This window comes from Hyla sarda, chromosome 4 (assembly GCF_029499605.1).
Source record: "Hyla sarda isolate aHylSar1 chromosome 4, aHylSar1.hap1, whole genome shotgun sequence".
In the NCBI taxonomy this organism is placed as follows: Eukaryota; Metazoa; Chordata; class Amphibia; order Anura; family Hylidae; genus Hyla; species Hyla sarda.
In genome coordinates, this window is record NC_079192.1 from 392,861,079 (window position 1) to 392,869,199 (window position 8,121).

The window sequence follows — 8,121 nt, forward strand, 5'->3', positions numbered from 1 at the left end:
GGGGCCCCAGCGGTCGGACCCCCCCCCCGCGATCTCAAACTTATCCCCTATCCTTAGGATAGGGGATACATTTTTCACCACTGGACTACCCCTTTAAGTCTAAAGCTCTAAGTCTTCAGTATCTAAAAGCCAGTTAAATTAAGTGGGTGTGAAACACTACAAGTCTCAGCAAAACTAAAGCCCTCCCAATGGTTACTCTGCTCTAATCTGTACTGTGAGTGCTTTAACCACTACTCCTGCCTCAGTAAAGATAGTTATCCATAACCTTGCATCGGTGTCATCATTTTCCCCGTGATTGGCCCAGGAGAAGCTGTCTCAACCTCAGACTGTGTAGGTTAACGGTGCCCTGGCATTACGAACTGTAAGCTACCTTTGCCACACCATTTACCAACACTACATGCCATTGCAGGCCTGTCCTATCACACTAGTATAGCCCTTGCATTAAAGAGGTTACATCCCCAAGAGAATCTTTCTCCATATTCCTTATGCTCTAACAAAAAAGAACTTGGTTGGCCAACACACAGTACTGTACATGTCATTCCGACAACATTACCCTGCATGTTTGTCGCAGGTAGGAGAGGGCAGACTTGGGGCACTCGACTGATCGCCACTTATCTGACAATAAAAAGGTAGCTGCCCTTGATGGATTTTTATGCCTGATCAGACATTATAACGGTTGTTTTCACTTTATTGTTCTAGAGCAGTGTTTCCCAACCAGTGTGTCTCCAGCTGTTGCAAAACTACAACTCCCAGCATGCCCGGACAGCCACAGGCTGTCCGGGCATACTGGGAGTTGTAGTTTTGCAACAGCTGGAATAAAATTAGTGTACACTAGTGCGAACATAAGTCTTCCTCTAGAACAGTGTTTCCCAACCAGTGTGCCTCCAGCTGTTGCAAAACTACAACTCCCAGCATAACTGGACAGTCATTGGAGTTATATATTAGCAACAACTGGAGTCAAATTAGTGTATATTAGCGGGGAGCAGCCTAAATGAAGTCACTGGGAGCCAATCAAATGAATGGGGCCAGCTGCAGTACGCCACAGTATACGTCGGCATCTCTTTTCTGACGGATACCTCTAGCATACTGAAGGAACTTAGTGTGAACCTGGCCTCAATAAAAAAAAAAATACTGTTTTGGTTGCCTATAGCAACCAATCACGGCGCATTTTTCATTTTATATTCTGCTTCTCAAAGCTGTGCGTGATTGGTTGCTACAGGCAACAGACTATGCACTTGTGGTTTATGAAGCGAAATTCTTAACCCCTTAAGGACTCAGCCCATTTTGGCCTTAAGGACTCAGACAATTAAATTTTTACGTTTTCATTTTTTCCTCCTCGCCTTCTAAAAATCATAACTCTTTTATATTTTCATCCACAGACTAGTATGAGGGCTTGTTTTTTGCGCGACCAGTTGTCCTTTGTAATGACATCACTCATTATATCATAAAATGTATGGCGCAACCAAAAAACACTATTTTTGTGGGGAAATTAAAACGAAAAACGCAATTTAGCAATTTATGGTAAAAGTGACGTGTGTTCTTTATTCTGAGGGTCAATACGATTAAAATGATACCCATTATTACATACTTTTCTATTATTGTTGCGCTTAAAAAAAATCACAAACTTTTTAACCAAATTAGTACGTTTATAATCCCTTTATTTTGATGACCTATAACTTTTTTATTTTTCCGTATAAGCGGCGGTATGGGGGCTCATTTTTTGCGCCATGATCTGTACTTTTTTTGATACCACATTTGCATATAAAAAACTTTTAATAAATTTTTTATAATTTTTTTAAAATAAAATGTATTAAAAAAGTAGCAATTTTGGACTTTTTTTTTTTTCGTTCACGCTGTTCACCGTACGGGATCATTAACATTTTATTTTAATAGTTCGGACATTTACGCACGCGGCGATACCAAATATGTCTATAAAATTTATTTTTTACGCTTTTTGGTGGTAAAATAGGAAAAAACGGACGTTTTACTTTTTTATTGGGGGAGGGGATTTTTCACTTTTTTTTTACTTTTACATTTTTAAAAAAATTTTTTTACACTTGATTGCTAATACTTTTACATACCATGATTGCTAATACTGATCTGTTCTATGTATAGGACATAGAACAGATCAGTGTTTTCGGTCATCTTCTGTTCTGGTCTGCTCGATCTCAGACCAGAGCAGGAGACGCCGGGAGCCGAACGGAGGAAGGTGAGGGGACCTCCGTGCGGCGTTCTGAATGATCGGATCCCCGCAGCAGCGCTGCGGGCGATCCGATCATTCATTCAAATCGCGCACTGCCGCAGATGCCGGGATCTGTACTGATCCCGGCACCTGAGGGGTTAATGGCGGACGCCCGCGAGATCGCGGGCGTCGGCCATTGCCAGCGGGTCCCTGGCTGCGATCAGCAGCCGGGATCAGCCGCGCATGACACGGGCATCGCTCCGATGCCCGCGGTTATGCACAGGACGTAAATGTACGTCCTGGTGCGTTAAGTACCACCGCACCAGGACGTACATTTACGTCCTGCGTCCTTAAGGGGTTAAAGGGGTACTCCAGTGGAAAACTTTTTTATTTTTTTTAAATTAACTGGTGCCAGAAAGTTAAACAGATTTGTAAATTACTTCTATTAAAAAATCTTAATCCTTTCAGTACTTATTAGCTGCTGAATACTACAGAGGAAATTCATTTCTTTTTGGAACACAGAGCTCTCTGCTGACATCACGAGCACAGCGCTCTCTGCTGACATCTCTGTCCATTTTAGGAACTGTCCAGAGTAGGAGAAAATCCCCATAGAAAACATATGCTGCTCTGGACAGTTCCTAAAATGGACAGAGATGTCAGCAGAGAGCACTACACTCGTGATGTCAGCAGAGAGCTCTGTGTTCCAAAAAGAAAAGAATTTCCTCTGTAGTATTCAGCAGCAAATAAGTACTGGAAGGATTAAGATTTTTTAATAGAAGTTATTTACAAATCTGTTTAACTTTCTGGCACCAGTTGAATAAAAAAAAAAAGTTTTCCACTGGAGTACACCTTCAAATCTGTGGATCTCTGACCTATCACCGCAGCTTATAACATTATAATTGTACAATCGACTAGTTATGTCTAAATCCTCTATAAAATGACAACAGTAAAATTGATTAGTTATGTCTAAATCCTGTCATTGTGATAAAATTACAAATGCACATTCAATTAGTCATGTCTATCCTCTGGTAAAGGGGGTATGGCTGCAGACTAAAGCTCCATTTCCCGACAGGAAACACGTGACCTCCACTTTTTTTTTTCATTCAACTTCCCACTGCGGTCACATGACCAATATCACAACAGGTCCTTCACCCATAACCTGCGATGATGATGACGACGGTCATGTGACTGCAGACGGACGTTTAAAAAAAAAAGTAGAGGTCACGTGTTTCCTGTCGAGAACGAATCGTCTTTTACAGACAATATCGCCATCTAATGGTCACTAGTGGTTGTGCAGTAAATTCTAGTGACGTCATAACAGTCAAAGGAGCGTTGCCGGCGAACTACAAGCACCAGCATGTCCTTCCAGCCATAGGGCTTGCTAGGGCCGCAGCTTTTATTTCTGTGTTTTCTGCACAAATGGATTTGTTAATTTCGTCTGGATCTCCTATTGCAGTAAACACTTATGACCTGCAGGGGGCTGTAAAGACGATGCTGGCTGTGTATATAAAGTAGCAAAGTAAATGCGGGCGCAGGAATGACTAGAGCTACTGATAAAGTGTCACTACAGCACAGTATAAAACGCAGCCTCCTCAGTTCACACCTAAACTTAGAGAGTAGATGCCGCGTCTCTGTGCAGCCTCCTGTATGAAATCTCTGCCGCAGATTACATGGAGCTGTGATGGCCGAGTGGTTAAGGCGTTGGACTTGAAATCCAATGGGGTCTCCCCGCGCAGGTTCGAACCCTGCTCGCAGCGAAATGTTTTTCCCACCTTGTTATTTAATTTATTATTATTTTTTTTTGGTAATTTCTATTTCCTTTAATAAAAGCCACTTTTTCTTAAAAAATATTAATATTCTATAATTTACTATTCTGTATTCTATTGCAGTTGTTCCCTGACCACAGCTGTTGCAAAAGTACAACTCCCATCATTATGGCATGATCAAGCAGTGTTTCCCAACCAGGGTGCCTCTTGCCACTACAACTCCCAGCATGCCCGGACAGCCAAAGGCTGTCCGGGCATGCTGGGAGTTGTAGTGGCAAGAGGCACCCTGGTTGGGAAACACTGCTTGATCATGCCATAATGATGGGAGTTGTAGTCGCACCCACACCCTATCCCTCATCTATGGCGGTCTGAGTTCACTTTATTGGAATCATATGGCTCTCGGGCCTTACGAACCGTAATACGTATGGCGCGGAAAAAGGTGCCTGAATTACCCACAGGACCCGTCCACACGGCTGCAGATTCTAGCTGCTGTGATAGCCTGGGGGAGTTGGGTGTAGAGAGTGTAGCTGTGCGGTTACTAAGGGTGCTTGTTTAACCCTTTGCATTCGTGACGCCAGGGTGAGGGCTATTCTCTGTATGCTTGTCCTACCGCCACCCTTCCCAAGAGCGATAGGGAGAAAGAAAATAATTGATTGTCCACAACCGGAGATTTGCAGAAACTTGTCGGAACTTTTACTGAAGATTTTAGGCAATAATAAACAGGAACAGTCCATACAACAGAGTCTATTAGAGCTTGACAAGTGGTTGGGACCTCGTGAGTCTATTGAGCTTAGGAAGATAATTGTTGCGGTGATCCACTGGATTTAGGGGATTTAGTTGCGGTCCAGTAATCACGCTAGCTTTAGCGGGGATTGAGATGTTAACTCACGGTTTAGTTTAGGCTGAGGCCGGCAGGTTTTCTGACCTAGCTTGTCTTTGAAAGTTGCGCAGATCCGTCCTGTTAGTCCGGCATCCACGAGAGCAGCAACCCAAGAGAGCGATCTTTGGCTACAGCTCCCTTATATGGGCAGGACCCAAGCTCACTGGTCCATACAACTGTCAATCTCCTGTACAGAGAGTTATGGGTAAACATGTGACCCAAGGACCTCCAAAGGTCCTCCAACATACCATAGAGGAATTATCATGGTCACCTGACCGAAGGTCCTGCGACGCTAACAAGGTAAGTAGACTAATATACACTATATTAAAAATACACATTATTAAATATATACATAATAGCATTATGAAATTAGAGAAGGAGGAGGCGACTAGGGGCTGTCTTACCTGGGGGACCCTACCTGAACGTAGTAACTCTGACTTTGGGGACCACCATACAAGGTACGGTATGCAATACGGTACCGGGACACCTCACTGCAATGGCCACCTCCAAAAACCGTCGGCGCCAGGATGGCCAACAATGTAGTCCGGGCGGTATTCTATGTTCATTTTTTTGGGCGGGTCCTAAATCTTAAATTTCTGCTGCGCAGTGTGAAGCATCAGAATCCCACTGAAAACAATGGGACTCGGTGGTCATGAATTTATCATGTGGGATTTGTCGCAAATCCACTCAAGCCCAGACCTGGCTTACAAAACTGGCTGTGGACGCCACTTTATCGATGGTCGCACATTTTGGCGCAGTGGGTTAAAAAGTCTCAGGAAAAATCTCAGAGGAGCAACCATGCAAAGTACCATACGGTATACTCGCACCATATTTATCACGTCATGGAACCATTTAAAAAATTTGGCGCACATGAACATTACCACTACACAAATTATAGGTGTAGAAAAACCATTCTCCTATACCACGCTTGATAATTTCCTCCCCCCCCCCCCCAAATTCCACTGTAAGGTTATGTTCACATAACGGAATGGCAGCACGGAGAATCTCCGTGCAGATATTTCGCAAACTGCGGGGCAACCGGCTGGGACCGCAGAGGAATACGCCATTTCATAGACAGCTATGCATTCCGTGTGGACTCCACACAAAAAATGGAATTTCCGTGTCGTGTCGGAAACATCTGGCATGGAAATTCCACCGTGTGCACAGCGCAGCAGAATCCCATTGAATTCAACAGGACTCTGCTGCAGTGGAATCTCCGAGACGGATTCTAATGCGGAATCCAGCACGGAAATTCTGACATGTGAACATGGCCTAAATCCGCCTCTCTGTGAGGGAGATTGACTCAGTTGCCTATAGCAACCAATCAGATCTATTTTATTTTTCAGGGGCTTTTTAAATAAATAAAGGAGCGATCTGATTGGTTGCTATGGGCAACTGTTCAAGTTTTTTTGTCTGTAGGAGATGAATCTCCCCCATTGTCTTTCCTACACAAACAAATTTTCAGATCCTCATTTAAAAAAATAAAAATAAATAATTGACAAATATACAGTGTTCATTGTGTAGGAAAGAAAATGGGGGAGATTTATCTCGTGCAGAGAAAAACTGGAACAGTTGCCCATAGCAACCAATCAGGTCGCTTCTTTACTTTTTAAAAAGCCCCTGAATTTTTTTTTCTAACTCTTTAAGGACGCAGGGCGTACCTGTACGCCTTGAGTCCACTTCCTTTCTATAACGTCATAGGGGGTCGGGCCCAGCTGGGACCCCTAACAACAGCCGGGACCCCTTTAGACGCTGTGTTCAAAGTTGATTGCTGCGTCTAAAGTGAAAGTAAACTACTCCCGGCTAGCTCAGCGGGCTGTTCAGGTCAACCGCAGCGAAATCGCCGTGTCCCGAACAGCTGGCCAGCACAAGATTCCTTACCTCCCTCCTGCGTCGCCGAATGACTGCTCAGTGCCTAATATCCAGGCATTAACAGTCAAGCGGCAGAATCATCGATCAATGGTTTCCTATGAGAAAACATTGATCAATGTAAAAGATCAGTGTGTGCAGTGTTATAGGTCCCTATGGGAGCTATAACACTGCAAAAAAAAAGAAAAGGGAAAAAAATAAGTTAATAAAGATTATTTAACCCATTCAATAATAAAAGTTTGAATCACCCCCCTTTTCCCATAAAAAAAAAAAACCTGCGTAAATAAACATATGTGGTATCGCCGCATGCGGAAATGTCTGAATTATAAAAATATATTGTTAATTAAACCTTACGGTTAATGGCGTACGTGCAAAAAAATTCCAAACCACTTAAGGACCTAGGGCGTATGGATACGCCTTGACGTCTTGGTACTTAAGGACCCAGGGCGTATCCATACGCCGTGGGAATTTCGGTCCCCACCGCGTGCCGGGCGGGGACCGGACTGGGGTGACTGCTGATATCTATCAGCAGGCACCCCGCGCAAATGCCCAGGGGGGTCATCAGACCCACCCCCCCCCCCGCCCCGCGTTCGGCGATCGGTGCAAATCGCAAGTGAATTCACACTTGCGATTTGCGCCGATTCCGGGTCATATGGGTCTATGGTGACCCGGAATATAAGGGGGATCGCGGTTTTCTAAGACACCCACGATCCCCTTGAAGGCATAGGAGTGAGGTGGCAGAAGTGCAACCCCTCCTATCCCTGCTATTGGCCGACGTCCACTTACCGATCCGGAGGCTGTGGCGACAGTGAATGGCGGGAGGCGTGACGTGCGTCAGAAGAGGACGGCTCCCTGGATCCTACAGAAGCCGGTAAGTTGATCTGGAGGGCTACTGTCTGAGACTGTGGTCTCTAAACTCTAGCCCTCCAGATGTTGCAAAACTACAACTCCCAGCATGCCCAGACAGCTGTTTGGGCATGCTGGGAGTTGTAGTTTTGCAACAGCTGGAGGGCTGCAGTTAGAGACAACTATACAGTGGTCTCTAAACTATATCCCTCCAATCTGTAAAAAGTTTTGCAACATCTGGAGGGTCACAGTTTGGAGATCACTGTGCACTGGTCTAAAAACTGTAGCCCTCCAGATGTTGCAAAACTGCAAATCCCAGCATGCCCAGACAGCAAACAGCTGTCTGGGCATGCTAGGAGTTGTAGTTGGGTACCTCCAGCTGTTGCATAACTACATCTCCCAGCATGCCCTTCGGTGATTAGTACATGCTGGGAGTTGCAGTTTTGCAACAGCTGGAGGCAGACTGGTTGGAAAATACTGAGTTAGGTAACAGAACCTAACTGAAGGTTTTCCAACCAGTGTGCATCCAGCTGTTGCAAAAGTACAACTCCCAGCATGCATGGTCTGTCAGTAATGCT

The 8,121-nt window shown here is 44.6% G+C and overlaps 1 non-coding gene across 1 annotated transcript; it reads left to right on the forward strand.

Annotated features, from left to right (window-relative positions):
* Nucleotides 1-3,857: 3,857 nt before the first annotated feature.
* On the forward strand, nucleotides 3,858-3,939 carry TRNAS-UGA (transfer RNA serine (anticodon UGA)). Its single transcript has one exon. It is a non-coding gene; the product is annotated as a tRNA-Ser (tRNA).
* Nucleotides 3,940-8,121: the final 4,182 nt, after the last annotated feature.